Consider the following 24,209-nt stretch of genomic DNA (forward strand, 5'->3'; position numbering starts at 1 on the left):
GTGTATTTTGGTACTGAACAGACGACGTTAACTCCTGGACATTAATTCATGCAAGATCTTGAAGTTCACATCTTATGAGCTACATGTAGCACTGAATGAGAGTTTAAATTTAATATTCAAGATCACATAGCTGGTAACAAAAATGTTGGTAGTGCGAAAAGTATTCTATTACTAAAATATTAGAAGTCTTTATGTAGGCCTAATAAGATTTAAGACAATGATTATCCCTTCAGAGTTTGTGGTTATTGTTACAAAACACTGGCTAGTGTAAAATGTTTTACAGAACAAAAACATAACGCAGTAAGAACTGGTCATGCTTGTTGTTTTCTTTGATAAAAATGGATATTGATCATTCTTGAAGTTCTTTATTTTGATTATAAATTACTCCAATAGCATAATCTACACAGTGATTGCCCTGTTTAAACTTTGATTTTTAGATTTGAATGAAAATTCCCGAATGTTCCTGAAAATTCCGTTAATTCCCAAAATCTCCCGTGGAAACTTTCCACTCCGAAAATTCCCAGGAATTTTACAACCCTACTTCGCAATGTTAATACCTTCAACATGACTTGGTTTGCTCTGATCAGATGTTCCAGTGTAAAACATTTACATCCATGGTTCTGTGAATAATTTTCCCAAAAGACCAAGCACCTGCATGCATTTCAAGGACTCCAATTTGGCTTTCAAAATCTTTTCTGATGGTACTATCCACTAGTCTCCTGTTAGTCCCCTGTAGGAATCAGCTCCCATGCTGAAGAATTTCAGAAGCAGTTGGTAGTGCTCGGTAAATGTTCAAATGAAATAGAATATTTAGTGTGTTCCCTTTGTAACATGGAATAATCGCCAATGGAAGGTTGGGATCCTGTGAAAATGTTTTGAATCCAACGTGAATCTCCCTTTCCATCTTTATAACACATCTCAATCTGAAGCACTATGTTTCCGGCAACACAATCTGTGCCCCAGATAGATCCCCATACTCATTCAGATGTTTCAATATATTTTATAGCTTTTCTACATGATGTTGATAACTATTTCCAAGTGATGCAAGTGACAGTTTTAATTCCTTTCAACTTTTCTCCAGGATTCATTTACTTTAATAACTATATGGTTGATATGTTTGATATTATCTGTGAGCGACAGTATTGATAATCGGCCTGGTAGAAATCAGTGTAAGTATTCGCCAAGTTGTCAACTGATGTCACAATGTAATTGTGATAATCAGTACCACCTGGCAGCTTGTCCACAGCGATCACTTTTTTTCTCTGGTAAAGTGTAACAGATTTGAATAAACAAAAACATGAAAAAAGCCAAGTACCTTTTTTTATTATTTCAGCCTACCTGATTTAGTTCTGATATGATACTGGCATGTGCCATCTTTAGGTGCTTTGCTACTCCCATATCCGGGGCATTTTTGCTGCCATTAGCCTGTTTTTCCACATTCTAAGCATAAATCAAACAATTTGGGTTGATTAACTGCTCTAAACTGTGATAATAGCACCAAAATTATATATATTTGTTGTCTGCGGTATCAATGATGATTGGGGCTTCATCACTGAAGCCCCAATCATCACTCTGTTCTTTCAAGTTCTAGCATCTCTCCCTATCCATATTTGGCTGAAATCCACCTGGTCCGATCCATTTAGGCTTTGCTGTACCTACAATGTACGCATGGATCGCATCTGTTCTTTCAAGTAATTAAACAGCTCTAGCATCTCTCCATATCCATATTTGGCTGGTATATGATGTCGCGGAATCTCTCTGAAATCCACCTGGTCCGATCCATTTAGGCTTTGCTGTACCTCCGCATGGATCGCATCTGTTCTTTCAAGTAATTAAACAGCTCTAGCATCTCCCCATATCCATATTTGGCTGGTATGTCGCGGAATCTCTCTGAAATCCACCTGGTCCGATCCATTTAGGCTTTGCTGTACCTACGCATGGATCGCATCTGTTCTTTCAAGTAATTAAACAGCTCTAGCATCTCCCCATATCCATATTTGGCTGGTATATGATGTCATGGAATCTCTCTGAAATCCACCTGGTCCGATCCATTTAGGCTTTGCTGTACCTACGCATGGATCGCATCTGTTCTTTCAAGTAATTAAACAGCTCTAGCATCTCCCCATATCCATATTTGGCTGGTATATGATGTCGCGGAATCTCTCTGAAATCCACCTGGTCCGATCCATTTAGGCTTTGCTGTACCTACGCATGGATCGCATCTGTTCTTTCAAGTAATTAAACAGCTCTAGCATCTCCCCATATCCATATTTGGCTGGTATATGATGTCGCGGAATCTCTCTGAAATCCACCTGGTCCGATCCATTTAGGCTTTGCTGTACCTACGCATGGATCGCATCTGTTCTTTCAAGTAAGCATCTCCCCATATCCATATTTGGCTGGTATGTGATGTCGCGGCATCTGAAATCCACCCAGTCAGCTCCATTTAGGCTTTGCTGTACCTCAGCATGGATCGCTTCAAGCCTTAAGTTCCCCAACAATGTACTTCCTATACACGTCCTGGAGAATCTTAAAGATCTGCTCTGAGCTTTCTTTTTAATTTAAAATTGTACTCTTATCCTCATGGTCTATTCCTGTTGCCTCTTTTGCAGAAGCTGGTGAACAGGCATTGTTTCGTATATCTCCCTTTATTCGAGATGCTATAGCTGTCAATAGTTTTTTAAGGTGATCTTCTGAAAGGCAAGTTGATGTTATTTTATTTACTACTTCATCCACTAGGCGATCATCATCATGTACTGTGGCTTATGCACAGCTATTGTTGACTATAATGCGGACTTGGATCTTATCAAGACAACTAGTTGGATGAAGTTTCGCCATTCCAAGTGAGTTAATTGTGTGTGTTGTTTCCAACAGTCCAAAACACTTTTTTCCACTATTTCAGGGACATGTGTATACTGAGGGAGTACTACATAGCACGGTCCGCTAAATCGATCCCTCTCATGTACAATGTACATAATTAATATGCTGTACGGTCTTCGGCTTCTGGCACTCAACATAATTATTTGCATTTTAATTTTCAAAAATCCAAGCAAATTTTTTTTTTAAACCGCGTATGTAGGCCTACACCATGGTACATATGTGTATTTTGGTACTGAACAGACAACGTTAACTCCTGGACATTAATTCATGCAAGATCTTGAAGTTCACATCTTATGAGCTACATGTAGCACTGAATGAGAGTTTAAATTTAATATTCAAGATCACATAGCTGGTAACAAAAATGTTGGTAGTGCGAAAAGTATTCTATTACTAAAATAATAGAAGTCTTTATGTAGGCCTAATAAGATTTAAGACAATGATTATCCCTTCAGAGTTTGTGGTTATTGTTACAAAACACTGGCTAGTGTAAAATGTTTTACAGAACAAAAACATAACGCAGTAAGAACTGGTCATGCTTGTTGTTTTCTTTGATAAAAATGGATATTGATCATTCTTGAAGTTCTTTATTTTGATTATAAATTACTCCAATAGCATAATCTACACAGTGATTGCCCTGTTTAAACTTTGATTTTTAGATTTGAATGAAAATTCCCGTTAATTCCCAAAATTTCCCGTGGAAACTTTCCACTCCGAAAATTCCCAGGAATTTTACAACCCTACGCTTTCGCAATGTTAATACCTTCAACATGACTTGGTTTGCTCAGATCAGATGTAAAACATTTACATCCATGGTTCTGTGAATAATTTTCCCAAAAGACCAAGCACCTGCATGCATTTCAAGGACTCCAATTTGGCTTTCAAAATCTTTTCTGATGGTACTATCCACTATGTATGTACATAATTAATAAGCTGTACGGTCTTCGGCTTCTGGCACTCAACAAACAGCATCCCCTTCCTGATTATGAGATGAGCAAACGATGCAGTCTGGTCTCTTTATATTCCTACTGTAATTCCTTTCTAGGAAGTGTTCTGGATAATGTGGTCCAGGGGTGAAACAGAGCTCTGTTTGATGATGGTCATGCAGACTTGGTTCCCATCATTAGGTAGATGGTTGTGAATGTTGTTTCCAACAGTCCACCATTCCAGGGACTTGTGGGTATTGAGGGAGTACTATGTAGTCTGATCCGCAAAATCAACCCCTCTCAAGTTCCAACTTCTTGTTTGTTTGGTAAACATAAATGTCGTATGCACTGTTTTACCAGGTTCCGATCCATCCATGTGATACACTGGCACCTTCCTGTCTTGGTCATCACCAGTATTCACTCTCTCTAAAATTTGAGTGGACCAAAATGAATAAATTTAAAATAATTGTCGCATTGACTGCGGAGCGTGTTTTTATTCCCTTTACTTGGGTTTGATGGGGGAAAGAAAAACATACAAAATAATAAACCATCAAACTGTGCACACACAAAGAGCAAAATATGTGATCAGTTAAATAGTTTCCTTGGGCTGTTGTTCAGCATCATGGAACAGAAACCTCTCATAAAGAACATTTCTCTTAGGTTTGAATTCTGCAGTAAGTTTGTCAAGAACAGTTTTCGGGTCTTTAGATTCTTCATCAGTTAGTTTCAGACTGGTAAACTTTTTTCGACATTCTAAGCCCATTATGGTGCGAAGCGACAACACTCTAACTGTAGCATCTTTTTTTATCCAAGCCAGTGGCTATTTTATGGAACTATTACTACAGGCTGTATATATGTTACAATTCCAAACCAACAGTTTCATACATGTACATTACAACAAAAGTTCAAAATGCATAAAAAGAAACCAACAAATTGCATGAAAAAGAAACCAACAAATAATCTTTAAAAGTGCAGAACCAAAGGTCTGAAATCAAATTGCCAAAGGTCCTCTTTTTGTTTGTGGTTGGGTAATCGGGTTTTGATTGATCTACTTATTGCGTCCATAGGACAATTTATTATTTCTGATGACAATAACTCTCTCAGACTTAAAACACAAAGACACTCAATTATATTTCTTTCTCAACCTTGCACCTATAAATATAGTACTTGACCAAAAGAATAATCATGTTTTGAGACAATCTAATTCCTCAATCCCCATCATCAAGCAAACCAAAACAGACAGTTTTGAAGGTAAGATTCAGAAAAAGATGAAGATAATTTCCTATTTCCTTCCAGAAAAGGTTGGAGATTTATGATCTTATTTAACATTTTTTTATATACAAGCTGAAAACAGAAATCAATTTATATAAAACATATTGTACATGTATGTAGCTAATTAGTTTTGCAAGATGCAATAACATTTATCATCTTCTTCATTCTTCATCGTCATTGTCTTGTCTGTTATCTTTTGGCTCTGGCGGTGTTACTTTACCGCTCCCATCCAACTCCTGTAAGCCCTGCTATAAGGAAAAGTTGCTGCTGTAGCTGTAAACCTTCCATCCATAGTCACTCTCACCAGCATGTCAAGGTGTAGGTTTTGAAGCCTGTCTCTTGTTGTGGTCTTTATTAAGTTCTGCTGGCTGAAATTGCGCTCGCATTCCACACTGTTCGCCATGAAAGGGAGCAGCGCAGCCAACAGTCCAAGATGCGGGTAAGTCACCGGGCAATAATCTGAGGTAACAAGATGTAGGCAAACCTATTGGAAAAGAAGTAGGACAATTGTAGTCTAGAATATTAGAGACCAAGATGGATAAGTGATGATGATCTGGTGTGACATCAAATCACCATTTTTTCTGCATCTCGGGATCGATGCAAGAAGTATCTTAACCCGAAAGGCATTTCTGTTTTGGACTATTGTCGAAACCACTACTTTCCACATGGAAAGTCCAACTTTGGTCCATTATGCTAAACCTAGCAAAAAATGATTTCCACAGTAAAAATCATTTATTTTAGTTATTCTACTTACAGCTTATGATAATTCTTGATACATGGGCAAACTTTTCCCGTCAATACATCTTCTCGCCACAACTCAATCCTTCCCTACTTGTTGGCCCTCTATCAGTCATTGTGTTTGTGATGGAGAAAAAGTTACATTCCACATCTTGTTCCATTGATTGGTTGCCAAATCCTTGAACAAATCTTTTGTCACTTTAAGTTGGAATTCTGCATTCCCCTCTACTGTTTCCACAAGTCCTGTAGAATAGTATCCATGGCTTAAGGTTATACACAATTTTGCCATTTTCAGAAGCAAAATGGGATGCACGTAACGTAGCCCCTTTAAACTTATCTATTTCTGGAAATAAATATCGGAGAGAGAAAACATAAACTACGCCTAAAAGCTGAAAGTGTAAGGGTCATTATTATGCTTGAATTTTTCACTTGGCTCAAAATGAAATGTACTTTTCAAACATTTCAATTTTTTTCAATATCCGAGCATCAAGATTTTTGGGAACACGGCCATAATTTCTCATTGGAAGTGGCGATTTTGTTGGGAACTTTGACGCACATTAAAAACAAGTCTGATACAAGAATGTGCATATTCATTCTTGATATTGGTTGTCTCGATTTTTATGTAAGCTTAAAATGTTGGCGAATTTGAAGTAAAATGGCCTCCACTTGTATGTCGTTTTGTAACCAGTAATAATAATTCCGTGCAAGATTTCATAGACAAAATTCTGACCTACATTATTTCTATAAACCCTCTTCTGCATGCAGGTGCTATTTAAATTTTTATTTCGATAGCAGAAAATTGAGATATTTGCTGTTTTTCCGACTCGCTGCTGCCAAATTGTCTAGTTTCGCGATAAAAAGATACAGCGAAATCAATTTTTTTTTCGAACCATTTCACCTCGTTTCGGCTTGTGCTTTGAAGTACAAACTTCAAAATTGATATAGTGATTCTATATTTCAAGCTGCGTCATACTGTGTTTTTCTTACCTCTGATTGTCGCTGCTCAAGGCCAAAATTCGAAATTTTTTGGACAGAAGTGACACTCTCATTTTTTTTTAAAACACGTTGTTTACGTACGACGGGCTGTATTTGCCCGATTCCTTTCGTCACAAAGTGGTGTTGCCGAGTTTGGATTTTAAAATATTTAGGTATTTTCTAGCTTAAAATCTAGCGCCAATGCTGCCGCGCTTGCAACAGGTACAGGTAGATATTTAGAAATCCATTTAAGGTATGGGTATGGGTATGGAAATTGGGGATCAGGCGCGTAGCAAGCGGGGGGACAGGGTGGACGAAGTCCATGGGCCCCGAGCACAAAAGCGAAAATTAAATAAGGCTGATAATCGAGAGCAGGGCCGGATTTACCATTGGGCCAGATGGGACCGGGTCTAGGGCCACCAAAATTTGGGGGCCCTAAAATTGGCCTATGCATCTTTCTTTTAATCCCAATAACAGCATGTTTTTGGCCAAAAAAGGGCAACATTGTAAAAATTTCCGCGCTTCGCGCATTCAAATCACAGAATTCATGTTGATCTGAGGCTAAAATAGCCCAAATATCCTAGTAACATCGGAGCAAAATATGTTAGCCCCTCTAAAATACGTAAACCAAAACTTGACCCAATGACTTCCTCGGCACGTGAGTTCGGGCCTCCAAATTTTGGCCTGGCCCAGGGCCCCCATAAGGTAAATCCCGCCCTGGTTAAAAGGGCCCCGTACTGCTCCTTGTCCATGGGCCCCTGATGCTGTTGCTACGCCCCTGTTGGGGATCCCAAAAAATTGGCATATGCCTATATATAGGCTATATGCAAAGGGATGGGGCATTTTTGGCAGGCCAAGGGGGAGGGGGCCACAAAAATTTGGCAGTCCAGGAGGGTGCAGACAAGCGATTTTCGGCTGGCCGAGAAGCGATTTTAGCGAGTCGCTTGGAAATTTTGGCTTATTTTAGTAGGCTAAATTATTATTATTATACCGGTACTGATTGCACAGCCTTTCGAGAAAGCAATTTTTTGGCAAGGCGGGGCCGGGGGAGAGAATAAATTTTGGCAGGTCGAAAGGGAGGAACTGAATGACTTTACTTAGCACACATTAAAGGGGCATTTCGTGATCCACAGCCTCATACAACCCCATAGGCCTACGTCCTTTCTCACAAGTTAAGATTTTTATACCAGTCATCTCGGCCGCTCTGGCCACATGTTTAGGCATTTTCACGCAGATCATTTCATTAAGCAATGGAAAATATTGCCAAATTTGAATTTCGTTTTAAAAGCCTACTCCCCATTAAAAAAAACCACTAATTTTGGGGGATTAAAAAAAGTTCTGTAAAATGAAACAAAAGGCTGCCTCGTTCGTTCGTTCGTTAGGTTCGCTCTCGTTGGAGCAGGGTCATTGCTAAAAGCTTGTCCCTCTGGTTGCAAAAATCTGTTCAAAAGAACAGGAACTGCGTAACTTTTGGTCGCTGTATAAGCCGACCCAATTCATTTAATAGGCCAGGCCTTCATTTCTGAAAATAGCGGGAGCTCAGTTAGTCACTCTCCTATGTGTAGGCCTGCTGAGGAGCTTGACAAGGAGCTCAATTATATAATATCAATATTAAACCATAGGATTTTGAAGAAGTGAGCAGCTCAATAAATGCCATTGGTAAAATTATTGGGCCTACGATTTTTATATTTTATTTGACTGTGATCCGTTTTTCAATAGGCTATATACATGCCTACACTGTATATAGGCCTACCTTTAAAATTTCTAAAATTGGCGGAATTGAACAAGCTCTAAATTTCTCATACGTCCAGCATAACCAAGGGCAACGGGAAGGGGGGGGGAACGCCCCCTAGCTATGGCCATACCCGTAGTGGCGGAACCAGAATTTTTTCGCGGGGCATGGGGCCTGGGAAGTGAATTTGAGACGGGGCACTTATTGCACTTGAAATTGCCGCAAAAAGTAGAAAATTACATAATTGTGGGGATTTTGCCTAAAAACTGGATGGGAAAGAAAAAATATTGGGGGAAATACTGCCCCCCCCCCCTAGCGGCGCCACTGCATATCCATCCATGATGCTAGAATGACGGAAGTTCTGGCGCTGAAATTCAATTTCAATATCACGAGTTTTTATCAGGGATTTTCTACGAAGGGAAGGCGATAGGTGTAGGATTTTGCTGATATACCAGGCAACACGAGAAAGGAACAGGTGTGGCTAAATAAGGGAGAGTTCATTATAAATATTTTCCATTATCATACTTGGACGCCGAGAGCATAATTATTTGAAGCATACATCGTGTCAGTCACATGGTCACATTATTTTCTGTTGAAAGAGAAACGCACATGTCTCTGATTAGCTCGGGATTAGCTACTGCTGGCGCTGCGTGCTGGTCTGTTGTTGTCGAGTGGAAATGGGAAATTTATGAATGAACTTCCGCAACTTTGCAACATCATCACGCAGCGGCGTAGCTGTGATTTTTTCCAGGAGGGGCAAGACTGTAGGCCCTATGGGGCGGGGGGCGGGGCCCAAATCCACCAAATTTCCCACTGGGGGCGGGGGCCCAAATAGACAATTTTTGCCAGGCTTATCATAATCATATATGGTAGGCCTATTGAGCTGTATTGCATATCGTTTGGATTCCCCATCTCTCTGCCCCTCCTCTCACCCTCTCCTCTCTTTTTTCCTCTTTCTCCCCCCCCTTTCCCTCTTTTTTTTCCTTGCACTAGGGGCGGGGGCCCAAATAGGCAATTTTTGTAATTGCCCCCCCCCCCCCCCGGCAGCTATGCTACTGTCATCACGGTAGACATACACGGTATAGGCCTACAAGCAGGGCTGTCAACTCTCACGCATTGGCCGTGAGTCTCACGCATAGGGTCACTTTCTCACGGTCTCACGCCAAGGTAGTATAATCTCACGCCTAGGTAGTCACACAAAAAGCTGGAAAATGAGTAAAATCTCGCGATCGTCATGAATAATTTGTTGCTCCTACCCCCCCCCTCCCCGCTTTTCACATTCCCAGCGCCGTGGCTCAAATATTGATGCTGACCCCAAGTGTAGGAGAACACATCATCTTTGTGTTGCTCTGCAGGATGGTGCCTTACCATACCTAAGAAATACAGCCTTGGTTGGCGATTATAGTAGGCCTCCCCCATTGGGCTCTTTGGTAGCATACAATTGTTCTTCCACCAGCTCGGATATGGTCTTTCTCTGTGTGATTAAAACTTCAATCATGTCCAAAGACGCCGCCCACTTTCACCACTGTACCATAGAGTTAGCATCATAAGCATGAGCTACTATTAGTGGTGTAAATCGGTTATGCAGCTTATGAGTTCCACACTGTTTATGCAAACAGGTTTGGCATACTTGTTGCCATCATTTTTGGGGCACATTGATAGACCAATTAGCTCTTACTTAGTTTTTGCCTTTTATGTCTGGCATCTCATGTACCTAAGCAGCCCTGTTCAATGACTTCAATTTAAAAACAGAATATCAGTATAGTAGCCCAGAGACATTGATTTTAAAAGTTGATTTCTGTGTTGTACTTCTTTGAATCATGTATACTTCTGGAATGGTCATTGGGGTTTGCAGTGCAGTAAGGCACTATTGAACTGTTCTTAAGCTTGAATTTCTCAAAAGCCATGCATGGAGCAGAATTTTTAGTTGGGTGCAGCCACATCCAGCAACAGTCCAATGATCATGATGATCCCTAATTGTAATTCAGAGATCTTTCTAATATGATTTGTAGTTCCTCAATAACCGTTGAAGTTCTGTCTTCATCTTTGTTGTACAGGGTTTTGTGCCTGATTTGCAGCTCAGAAAACTTCATGGTTTTGCGACAGATGAAGGCCCATGCATGTCAAAGAACTTTCGATTAGTTGCGGCACCATCACAAGTAACCACAACTACTTTCATGCCCATTATCTCCAAAATCTCCCCCACTTTCCAAAACAGCAAGAAAATCTCATTTCCCTTGGTTGCTGATGTGGGGAAATGTGCAAAGGGATATTGGAAGTTCCAAAAGATTCCCCTGACTTGGAACACCAGCATGTGACTTGCCACTCCTCTGGCTTTCCAGAGCCCTGGAGGTTGTCTTCGTACCTACAAAGTTCATCTTTAAAGTTACCTAGTGTGTGGAAGCCAACCAACCTCCCCGACGTTTTCCTGTATACAAGACCACTCTGAATCTTCATCTCGTCATGGACGACTGTTACAAATTTCTGGTAGGTTTAAAGCTCATGGAGCTTCATGTCCTAGACACATCTGTAATATAGCATCAAGGGTAAACCCACTACCTTGGTCACTCCAGTGGATGTATGAACGGAGCGTTGACTCATGTGGAAGTGGCCAGCCCAGAGTTTCAGACATGGTCTGAATGGTGCTGGAAAATTCAAGATTATTTCTAACACTATGAAGAATTACGTAGATTATCAAGTGAAGATCAGGCATTTAAATATTGGAATATCAGCAGCGAGTTTGGTTCTGCTTCCTCCACGCAAACAGTCCTATGGTGATTCCAATGTACATCATTTGCAAGAGATACCACGTTTTATGATGGTCGGAACCCTCACGACAGTATTTTTGGCTTTTGGCTCTCGAAACCAAAATTATATGCCAAGTGGCTCACAAATACATCCCAGTTCAGGTTGATGAATGAGCGAGCCGCATTCATCTCCAAGTGCAGAAGTCCTACAACCAGAACTATCCAGTCAAATCCCACTAAGCTTCATGAAGTCTGTGCAACACCTGACTACTATGTTCATCTAACTTAATGGTTTTCTTCCCCATAAAAGGTTCTGTGGTATATGTTACATATAAGGACAGTGTCCATGATGTCCCGCATTATCTTATATGGCAATCCATCACATTCAAGGAATACCCACTGTTGATTCCCCTCACCATATCTGCTGACTTATGCCTTTTCCCCATTGATCCCAATAATGTTTATATGGTTTCAAATCTGTTTGGGTTTAGAAATTCTGGTTCTCCCGGTTTTACATTAGCCTTGTTTTGTGTAATTGTTAGGTCATTTTTCAAAGTGAATGTTACATCAGTATATTCCACATTCTTTGCACACTCATAAATATTTGGCTCATAAAAATTCGGCAAACTTAGTACGAGGGATCGTTTTCAGACCCGCATTTTTGACATACTTTCTCTTGGAGAGTAGATTGATGTGGCAATTTCACAAACTGAGATTGTCTGAGCATTTTGTACATGCTGCTAGGGACTACTCAGCAGGTCCAGGAATGAAACTCACAATTCCAACCAGAAGACGACACAACTTTTACGTCATTGCCAAAATATCTTCTAAGATTTGCTTTCCTTAATTGCTTTACCCTACATTTGTCAATGACAGCCCAAGGATCAAGATGATTCCCAATTGCAATTCAGAGATCTTTCTAATATAATTTGTAGTTCCTCATTAACCCCTGAAGTTCTGTCTTCATCTTTGACATTCAGTTTTTTTTGTGCCTGATTTGCAGCTCAGAAAACTGTATGGTTTTGTGTTACTTAAGATCAGTTTATGTGCTGACATGTTGAATCCGTCTAGTATAATGGTCACATCACAATACTGCCCTCTCTTGTATTGTAGATATAATTCTTCAACAAGAGTCGAAGTATCGTGTTCACTTTCAATCATTCTTCCCGGATTCATGTTGCATACTGTAAAAAGACGCAAAAAATAGAAATATATGTTAGTAGATCATGTCGGTTTGCATGCTAGACATAGACCTCAAGTAGATAGCTAAATCAGTGCTATCTTCGGTAGTGTTACGACCAAAGAACCAATCTTGCCAATGGTCTAGAGACAAAAACCCATTTTCTATGTTTATACAAAATATTTTGTCTTGGGGCAAGACCGACAGGGCCTAGACATGTTGAGGGGTCCAGTATGTCAGTGCAACAACACTAACCCCACCGGAACACAACTCGTAGCCCTAAGTAAGCCTTAGTACTACCTCTTACCTTCATCCCATGAGTTGATACCACAAGTGTGGTATTTCCCCAACTCAATCACCCACCGAGAGTATTCCTCTGGGCTCTTGTTGCATTGTACCATGATGCTGTAGAGGTTTCTCTTGGCAGCAGATATATGTGACGGCCTGATGCTTCTTTCCACGACACACACATTTCACTTGGTCCACGTCTGGGAAGTTTTGCCGGTACCTATCCCTGTAGGACTTTGAGAACTCTTTCATGTTCATCAGTTTTGTTAGCTGGTTGCCATGTGCATGGCCAATGTGCCCAGCACATTTCATATCTTGCTTGTGTCCTTACTGTTGTAAACACTGAGGAAGGACTTACTACAGAGCTGAAACCTCCAGCACCAGAGTCGAGGGTTAGTCTTGGATCTGATATGTCCCTTTCCCCTAATATGGGTTTCAATTCATAGTAGAACTTTGCTTCTTAATCAAGCAGTCGTGCCCTGCACCACTTCTGTCGGCATCTTTTGCAGCATTGAACTCCTTCAGTGATTTAAGTTTGTTGATAACCGACTTCCGAAGCTGTACTATCGGAATACATACCACATTGGGGCATGTATCGCACACGGCTTGAGCTAAAATGTTGTACGCTTCCTCGTTCCTCATCGACCCATCCATTATCGTTTGTACTTGTTGTAATGTCCATGCTGTTATGAGGGCTTTCGTCATGTCATCTGTCCAATTTACTTGATGATTTACTTCACATGTGCGAATTATAAACAACACGAAAGTTCGATAACCCGGAAGTCGCAAGGCCTGATGGGAATGATACACATCAAGTTACCGCTTCTGTCTACAGAAAATGTAACTGCTTCGTCATCGGCAATAACCTACTCCAATGAGGTTTCCGTTGGCGTTGCAAAAAGGCATTGGAGGCTGTTTCCACAGGAGTGATTAATGGTTCCATACCGTTTCTATAACGGTATTTCGCTGTGTAGAAACACTGAAATACTGAAATGGGTCTGCATGCGTGTTTCCAAGGGAAGCACACATAGGTTGAGCCTGGCTTGATTATAGAGGTGCTGCTGAGAATCTGCACCTGGACCCATCAATAAAATCATAGGTCAAAGTTCCCGGCCAAATTCAACATCAACTTGTTTAGTATGTTTACATTTTTTTCAATTATGCAATGGTAATGTGGACGCCAATCCAAAACCTTATTCATAAACAGCAGCTGGGCATCTAGAAGTGCCATGTTACATAGTTTGGATTGTCATTAGTCACATTCCAGTATCGCTGGACCGTTGCAACATTCCCCAATGCAACATCAATCCCTTACATATGGTACCAAGAGTCTTTTGGTGATTCCAATGTACATAATTTGCAAGAGATTCCATGTTTTGTGATGGTCAGAACCGTTACGACAGTATTCTTAGGTCTTCTGGCTCTCAAAGCCAACATTATATGCCAAGTGGCTCACAAATACATCCCAGTTTGGTAAATGAATGAGCCACATTCATATCATCTCCAAGCGGTGTAGTCCTGCAACCAGAACTATCCAGTCAAATCCTACTCAGCTTCATGTGCAACACATGACGAAGGTGTTCATCCGACTTAATGGTTTCTTCCCCATAAAAGGTTGTGTGGCATCTGTTACATATAAGGACAGTGTCCATGATGTCCCTTATTATCTTATATGAATATCCATCACATTCAAGGAACACCCACTGACAATTCCCCTCCACCCTTTTCCCAAATCAATTGCAAAAATTGTTTCAAACGAGTTTGGGTTTAGAAATTAATCAAATTATGTAATTTTTCGAAGTAAATGTTGCATCAATAGATTCTACTTCCTCCGCACTTTCATAAATATATTGCTTCATCTTTTTCTGTGAAAATTCCATCACATTCTGGCACACGCCAAAACTTGGTATTGAAAACCAAAAGTCTACGAACACAATTATACTTTTATATTAAAAAATCATGTTAAAAGCGCCCAAACCCTAGGAAATTAAATTGCGAAGCGGAGCTCTCACTAGTTGCGGCGGGGGGTCCATGGGCTCTTCAGGGGCCGCTTAAGAGCCCCTGGTGGGGTCCATTTGTCCTGGTCAGGGGTGCCAGAGGGTTTTTGCACACTTGAGCACCACTGGAGATGTAATTTCGATTTTTTTTGTCAATTATGCCACCCATTATGCTGAATGCGCTCTCCTCACGTGGGCCATGAAAGCAAGTCAACACAGCTAGGATCATCTTAACTGTTGGGAAACCTGGGAACACATTGTTTGTATACCATACATCTATACGTTCTGTTTCACTGTTATTTACAGTAGCCGTGTTTGTTCACTTTCTTAAAATAATCCCTGAAATAAACTTTCTAACTGCCGTGCGTAGTTGGCCTTGCTCTGTAGGTTTGACACCCAGAGAGCCAAGCACTCTTCCAAACTCATCTGACCAGGCACCTCCTTATCCCACAGCAGCATAATAATTTCTACCCTAGGCCCCCCTATAGAGATCAGTACCATTTACTGAAGGGGCTACCCTGCTTAAAGAAAGAATAAATAAATGAATCCTTTAAATATTAAAGAAAAAATTAGATATCACCTTTTCTTTCATTGTGTTCTTCACAGTATTTGTCAAGAGTTTCAACAAGTGGGGCCAATCTGAATCTGATTTCTTTGGCATATGCCCTGCTCCTTTGGCTTGCCTCTTCTCTTGTTCTGCATTTTCTTTTCTTTAAAAGAACATTCCTCTACAGTTTGGTACTGGCCATTCTAACATTTCCATCAGTAGGCCATCCAAGACATTGATCGGTTCAACTGCAGTCATGCCGTCTTGACTAAATGGGTCTTCTTGGATGGGGTTCTTCTTTGGAGCCACTTTGGCTGGTGTAGGAAGATGAAGCCCCTCGTATAAGGTGACAGTGCCAGGTGGTTGTAAAAGCAGCTGGTTTCGCTGTCTGAAGACTGAAGAAGTCGTCCTGCTGTGCTTAGCTGGCCTTGCTCTGTAGGTTTGACACCCAGAGAGCCAAGCACTCTTCCACACTCATCTGACCAGGCACCTCTTTATCCCACAGCAGCATAACAGTTTCTGCCCTAGGATCTAACAGATCCTTTGAATGTTCTTTCAGAAGTAAAAAGAAGATACCACCCTTTCTTTCATTGTGTTCTTCACAGTATTTGTCAAGCGTTTCAACAAGTGGGGCCAATCTGATTTCTTTGGCATATGCCCTACCTACTTGACACAGCAGCTCCTTTGGCTTTCTTTTCTCTAAAAGAACATTCCTCTACAGTTTGGTACTGGCCGTTCTAACATTTCCATCAGTAGGCCGTCCAAGACATTGATCGGTTCAAATGTAGTCATGCCGTCTTGACTAAATTGGGTCTTCTTGGATGGGGTTCTTCTTTGGAGCTACTTTGGCTGGTGTGTGGTAATCTGCCCCCTCTTCGGCAGACTCGATGGTATACCTGGCTGTCCCAGGCAGATAGAGACCCTTGTGTAGGGTGACAGTTCCAGGTGGTTGTAAAAGCAGCCAGTTTTACTGTCTGAAAAAGTCATACTGCCATGCGTAGTTGGCTTTGCTCTGTAGATTTGACACCCAGAGAGCCAAGCACTCTTCCACACTCATCTGAGCAGGTACCTCTTTATCCCACAGCAGCATAACGGTTTCTGCCCTAGGATCTAACAGATCCTTTAAATGTTCTTTCAGAAGAAAGAATAAGATATCACCCTTAATACTTTCATCATGTTCTTCACAGTATTTGTCAAGAGTTTCAACAAGTGGGGCCAATCTGATTTCTTTGGCATATGCCCTGCCTACTTGACACAGCTGCTCCTTTGGCTTGCATCTTCTCTTGTTCTGCATTTTCATTTCTTTAAAAGAACATGCCTCTACAGTTTGGTACTGGCCGTTCTAACATTTTCATCAGTAGGCCGTCCAAGACGTTGATCTGTTCAACTATAGTCATGCCGTCTTGAATAAATGGGTCTTCTTGGATGGGGTTCTTCTTTGGAGCTACTTTGGTTGGCATGTGGTGGTAATCTGGCCCCTCTTCCGCAGACTCGATGGTATACCTGGCCTGGCCATCCCAGGCAGATAAAGACCTTTGTGTAAGGTGACAGTTCCAGATGGTTGTAAAAGCAGCTGGTTTCGGTGTCTGAAGAAGTCGTATTGCCATACGTAGTTGGCCTTGCTCTGTAGATTTGACATCCAGAGAGCCAAGCACTCTTCTACACTCATCTGACCAGGCACCTCTTTATCCCACAGCAGCATAATAGTTTATGCCCTTGGATCTAACAGGTCCTTTAAGTGTTCTTTCAGTAGAAAGAATTGGATGTTACCTCAATTTTATTGGCATATGTTGCTGTATTTACTTGACTAATTGCACATACAAGTGGGCAACTCATTAATTAAATAAAAAAATATTGTAAAGATATTTAACTTCCCTTCACTTTTACCTTAGTGTCCAAAATTTTCCTATCTACTGGTATCGCAACCAGTTTCCTCTTTGACACTTGTACTGGAGTACAAGTTAGTGATAGCTCATTGCTGAACATTCTGCAACTAAGATTCTTCAAAATATATGTGCTACCTTTCTGCACAGGTATAAAAAATTGGGATAAACGAAAAAAAAATAAATGCAAGATAAATGACATAATTTAATAAACTCACTTTTTTCTGGTGAATGGTTAAGGGAAGGGGTATGAACGTTTGAATGAGCCAAGCACTCTTCTACACTCATCTGACCAGGCACCTCTTTATCCCACAGCAGCATAATAGTTTATGCCCTTGGATCTAACAGGTCCTTTAAGTGTTCTTTCAGTAGAAAGAATTGGATGTTACCTCAATTTTATTGGCATATGTTGCTGTATTTACTTGAGTAATTGCACATTAAGTGGGCAACTCATTAATTAAATAAAAAAATATTTTAAAGATAATTAACTTTCCTTCACTTTTACCTTAGTGTCCAAAATTTTCCTATCTACTGGTATCGCAACCAGTTTCCTCTTTGACACTTGTACTGGAGTACAAGTGAGTGATAGCTCATTGCTGAACATTCTGCAACTAAGATTCTTCAGAATATATGTGCTACCTTTCTGCACAGGTATAAAAAATTGGGATAAACGAAAAAAAAAAAGAAATGCAAGATAAATGACATAATTTAATAAACTCACTTTTTTCTGGTGAATGGTTAAGGGAAGGGGTATGAACGTTTGGACAGTATTTATTGTGGGACATTAGAGCACATCAGACATATCGAATTGCATTCTGAATACGAAGAATGTCCTTCTGATATCAAATAATCTTGATTTTTTTTTTTAATTCGCAGTGTTATACACATTTTATGGCAAATCATTAAAAATTGATATTTTTTATATTTAACAGTACTTGAAGTAAACTTAATCTTATGATTTATACTTAAAGTGTATGTAGGTGGGATGAAAAGTCGACGATCAATTGAAAATTTTGACCTTTCATTATTGAAGATATGGATTTTTTTCCCAAAACACAAAAAATAACAGGTCTTTTGGAGGAAAAAATCCATATCTTCAATATAAAAGGTCAAAATTTTCAATTGATCGTCGGCTTTTCCTCCCAGCTACATACACTTTAAGACTATATCATTAGATTTATGAAATTTATTTCGAGGACTGTTATATATCAACCATTTTAAAAATATCAAATTTTAATAATTTGTCATAAAATTTGTATTATATCGTGAATTTAAAAAAATGAAAATTATTTGATATGTGACCCGACACGGCGAATGAGCCGTAAATTCCTCCCGGGTCAATTTTGTTTTATTTCGTGTTTAGAAAATATACATCATAAGGCTAATGGAACTCGATTGTTAGTTTCCTATTGGCCGCCCGCATCACTTTTTCAATTTGACCAAAACTTTCATTATTTTGATAAAAAAAGTCAATTATCTGAAAATTGAGATGGAAATAATCAAAATTGAAACTCTCAAAATGTCTGACATACCCTGCTGATCATAATCAGCAGTTTTTCTTAGTTGTAGGGGTAGAGGATGTAGTAAATAATGGAAATTTAAGGATTACCTCATCATGTTTCCAGTGATTACAAAAATTGCAAATTTCTTTTCATTTTAATAAAAACAAATTCAAATCTTTTCTCAATCTGTTGCAAAATGTCTGTAATGATGATCTAGCATTAATACCTGATTTGAAATGATTTTTCATCAACAATATATACTTTGGTATTTGTGGGGTACCTAAATTTGGAGAAAGCTGTTCATAAAATCATTGATTTTGTTGACATAATGGATAATGAAAAGAGACCGAATAATGAATAATGAAATAGCGACCTCGTCCTTTTTTTCAAACATCCAATCGGAAACTAATAATCGAGTTCCATTGGCCTAAGCTTTAAAATGGTATATCATTTGACTTCAAACGATATCCAGAAGCGGGGTTATGGTTTGTTAAACTTTGCTCCATCAACAAAATGGTACCTTCTTTCGTTTCTACATGCAACTCTTTTTCCACATTGCTGGCAATAAATATCAAACAGTCATAATTAGCGGTCATTTCATATCAGCCCCAAGTCAACGAGGTATAAGAAAGTTTTCACATTAATTGTTGGTTATACATACCTATACAAAATGTGACCCACCACTTGAACAGAATTTAGCCAAACCAATCAAAGACCAGCGCTATTAAAAACTCTCTAGCCATTTAAGGTAGAAGCTTATTATCCACTTCAACAATAGGACTATTGATTGGTGTTGGACTATCAAAATGAGAAAGATGTCGCGCCAGCTTAAGTTAATGATGAATACAACCTTCATAGATATTTTACACTTTAACCCTGAATACAATTTAGGGAATTTACGGCTCATTCGAGCTGTACGGTTACATATCAGAAAGACATGCTTCGTATTCAGAATGCAATTCGATACGTCTGAGGTGCTCTCATGTCCCACAAAAATACTGTCGAAACGCTCATTCTAGATGACTAGATCCCTTAATGAAATATAAAAACTGTTAGATTGTTATTTTCATTAAACATTGTAAATACTGTAATATGTTGAAATCAAATCACCTGATGTAATAAAACATGTTTGTCCCGTTCTTATACTCCTTATATACTGTGCAGTGGTATGTGTAGTTTAACCCTTACACCAGAAAATACCACTGAATACCACGATGAAAAATTCAGCGCATGCATGCATCCCAGGGTCTGCAATGACGCAGTCAGCCTAAGTGTCAAATGCTCACCGAATTGCTGGCCGGGCAGCAATAATTCGTGTAGCTCCCGGTCCGCGATCGTGCGGTTGGCATGCGGGGGGTCAAAGGTTCGAATCCCGGGGGTGCCAAGTCAAAAATTCTTCTTCTTGAAAAATTCGGATCTTCTGTGACTTACGATAGCAAAAAACCTGGGTCAGTGTTAGGGTTAAACAAGATGGGTTCAAACTGGTCTGGTGGGATTTGCTGGCATATGCTAGACTACTCTGTAGCAGACATGCCTGTTTTCGAATGGATCCCTTGATTTTTGATCATTTTAAAAACAAGATGACCTTCCATGAACAAATTCCAAAATATTTGGGCTTTGTATTTTCTTGGAAGTGAAATAGTATAACTGTCATTGTTGTATGTTGATGGGTTGACTCTTCATCCCAATGGATGTCATCAAACATGGCATCACATGTTCTTCTTCGGCCAGTACATGTACGTCATCCAACTCCGAGTCGGGTGAACTGTCAAGCTCACTTACTGTATCCTCTTTCAATGGCTTTGTACACAAGTAAAGTCGTAGCACCTTAACATGTGTGGCTTTGTAGATGTCTGCGATGCTGGCTTCATTTAAATCAATCTTCCTGAAATCCTCTACTGTGATTGTGAATTCTTCCACTGCCCCCTTTCTATTGCTGAATACGTTGACCCTTCCATCAAAATGGGTGTCTTCAAACATGGCACCTTCTTATGTTTCCAGTTTTGATAACAATTCATGGACCAAAAATTTGGATTTTTGTTACGAAAGACAATTGCACGTAACAGCACGTTTATGTAAAAATGGTGTACATTCCCTCTGAAAATCCATTATGTCCAGGTGACAAGACAGCAATACTGAAAACTGCTTAACATGGCATGCCACCATTTAACTTGTACTGGCAGGTACATTTCTGAACTACATTCTTTTCATGGTCAAGTCTTGTTCTTCCAACCCTTTCTCAGTCTCATCATCCAACTCTTGTGCCCTCTTCAGTATGGCTGGGCTCAACCACCCAGTGATCCACTTCAGCATCCGTCAGCTCACCTTATGACTTATACACACAAAATGAAAATGTGTGCACACAAAAATATCAAAGTCGCTATTCCTCAATGCATTTACTAGAAATATCTCTCCACAGAAGTGGCAAGCAATTTCAGTTACCGATGCACATGATCTTCCCTTGTCAATATATATGTCTTGTTGTATTGGTCTAATATACATCCGCTTTGTTGAAAGTAAGTGTCCGAGGAACATGGGCGAACATGAACTCCCCGCAACCTCATTTGATTTGCCTGCGCATGCTCTGCTAATTTGTATGAGTTGTGATGCATCAACTTCCAAATTACGTTCATCAGTCAAATAGATAGTTATATTTATAATTTTAATTAAATTATTTTTGATTTCAAAAGCATTGAGTTAGTATCCAATTTGAAATGTGAAATGAGAATTTACACTAAAAAACCTGATTTTCAGTTATTTTTGTTGGCAAAATTTAACGCTATTTAATTATTTATTATTATTAATTTTATCTAAATACTTGCATACTGCATGCACGCCATTCTATATCAATATCTCATTGTTGACCTCTGCTGACAATTCCTGCTGCTTCTTGTACTTGTTCTTGTGTGAATATTACATCATCAGCTGGTTGCCCTCTTTTGTACACCACCTGGCGAACTCTTACCATCTTCACTGCATCAATAAAGCGGGTCACTACCCCGCCATTGTTATCCTTTTTCATGCCTTCATTGAATCCACCCACAACCTCACCTAGGTCCACGTCCGAATCAAACACTGCATCTTCCTTGTTTACTTTCACCGGCATTTAAAAATATAAATCATAAATAATTGCCGTAGATATGCATGTACAATGTATCTCAGCAAGCAGTGTATGCTGTTATTTTTGTGTCAAGATTTTGTTTTGGATTTTGCGAGTTGTTTATTTTTGAGAGGTGCATAGTGATAACTATTTACCATGTTGTTATTTTTCGGGCAAGCACGTTCACTCACAATATTCGCTAAAATAAAACCTTTGACCTCTAGGGATTCAATCACTTTTCATCATTGTTCATCACCTGTTGAACGTTCTGTCTATATCGTCTGTGTGGATTTTACTTCCGAGCAAAATAAACTACGCAGACACGCTGGATGAGAGTTGTTAATGTTAATACTCAACCAAATATAGCAGAACTGTGCAAATGTGAATTCCACACACATACTTGATCATGTCCACTAACTCCTCGTCTATGTAAGGCTGGAGGCAAATTATTTTGACTCGCCTCCAAAGTCCTTTGTTTGTATTGACTAAGTCCTCCATCTCATCTGGATACCCAGCTAGGATAATGAATGGATTGGCTGGATTATTCATTGAGATCATTATTTCATCCAGTGCCTCCTTTCCAAACCACTTCTTTGTGTGAATATGCTTCATCTAAGAAGAAAACACCACCTAAGGCATCTGCTAATTCAGCCTTAGTTTCTGCCAGTCAAGTCAGCGGCACTCACAAGGTTCATGTCATCTACTGCTAATTCAGCCTTTGTTTTCTGCCTTGTCTCCCCCTCATAAGAGCCAGTCAAGTCAGCGGTGCTCACAGGGTTTATATGTTTCCTAGGTATTATTCCCAAATGGAAGAGAATATCTGAAAAGACATGTAAAATATGTAATCACATCACAATTACACCAGCATTATGTAAAAATCACTATTTAATATATATATGCCATCAATAATTTTTTTCTTGATTTCATTTCCATCTTTTATAGCAGTGTGTTTATTTAAACAGGGCGCTATGGGGGAGGGGGCAATATTTTGTAAAACATCTGGATGTGTAAATTTCTGGTTGATGTTAGGTGGTTTACTATCTGCTGTTGGAAAGCATTCACTGCATGATGATCATGAGTAAGGTCATCACTGACCATGACAGCACTTTCTCTGGTTGGTGCTTTGCACTGTGGACAGTTATAGTAGAGAACTATTGGGTGCACTGACTGTTGCTGAATCTTGTGCATAATATGCACTCTGCACTTCTCGTTGGTGCCCACACTTATAATTTTCCGCGAAGTTGTACGCTCCCAAAACCTCTGCTGGATTAAGTGTCTTTTCCTGTGCATTTTGCCAATCCTTATTAAATAAATGTTCAGAAAGTTTGTGCTTCTTCTTTCAATTCTTTCACTAGCTTGGCAACATTGCCCTCTTTCAAATTGGGCTTTCTCTTTTTGATCTTCCTGGTTCCTTTCTTCCCATGGTACATTGTCGTCACATACTCCCATCTGCCAAATTACATGCTTGTTTCCTTTCTTCATGATGTCTTGTAATTTGATGTCTAACTTGACAAGTCCATATTTCTTGAATTTCTGGGGACGGAAGAACTTCTCACCACTAGCCTTGTCACACATGATGTAGAACACGCTGCCAGATCATACGCATTACTGAAGATACCAGGCTGGATCTTGTTGAGGGCTTGGAGCTTCAAGTTGATATTTTCGCATTACTCACATAAACATCCCACCCACATATTTAGCACTGGATTTGTCTTTAACATGAATTGGTCTATGAAAATAGAACGTTGTTGTACTGACTGGGTGTTCTGGGTGGCATTTTGTATATTGCTCAAATAGCTGTGCAATGGTGCAGTCCAATATATGTCTGGGTTTTCTTGCTAACTAGTTTCTTATCCGGTAGTGGATTTGAATTTGCTTCATAGAAGCTTCTCACACATTTGATGGCATCCATAGAGACTGGTTTTTGGCCAGGCTTTTCTCTTTAATTCCGATAGTGCTTCAGCCATTATCCTTCTTATTGCAGACTGCTTTGGTGCAGACAGGGTTGCTGACACAGCCTCCATCACTGATTTATGCAGAGGGTTTGGTACTCCAACTCCAGCTTGTTTTAGAGCTGCAGCCTTTCATGGTGTTACTTTCTGGATGAGCTCTAACATGGTGCTTATGTTGTGGGACCTCATTAACCCTAACTGAACACAAGGGGAAAAACCCTGGTAAATAACCAAGTCTCACAAAATCTCACTAAATGTCCATCTGCAAAGCCTGTTAATAACTAAATCTCACTAAATCTCATTAAAAAAGTGGAATGAGATTTTGTGAGATGTGGAGTGTATGTTGAAATAACATGTAATTTATTAATGCATGTTATTAAGGGATCTAGAATGAGCGTTTATTGCGTTTCGACAGTATTTTTTGTGGGACATGAGAGCACCTCAGACCTATCGAATTGCATTCTGAATCTGAAGCATGTCTTTCTGATATCAA

General features: G+C 39.7%; 1 pseudogene; it reads right to left on the minus strand.

The window, feature by feature from the left end:
- LOC140163017 (uncharacterized) overlaps window positions 1-23,905 on the minus strand; it is a 207,630-nt pseudogene extending 183,725 nt beyond the window's left edge.
- Between the last annotated feature and the right edge of the window lie 304 nt (window positions 23,906-24,209).

Source organism: Amphiura filiformis, chromosome 1 (assembly GCF_039555335.1).
Source record: "Amphiura filiformis chromosome 1, Afil_fr2py, whole genome shotgun sequence".
NCBI lineage: Eukaryota > Metazoa > Echinodermata > Ophiuroidea > Amphilepidida > Amphiuridae > Amphiura > Amphiura filiformis.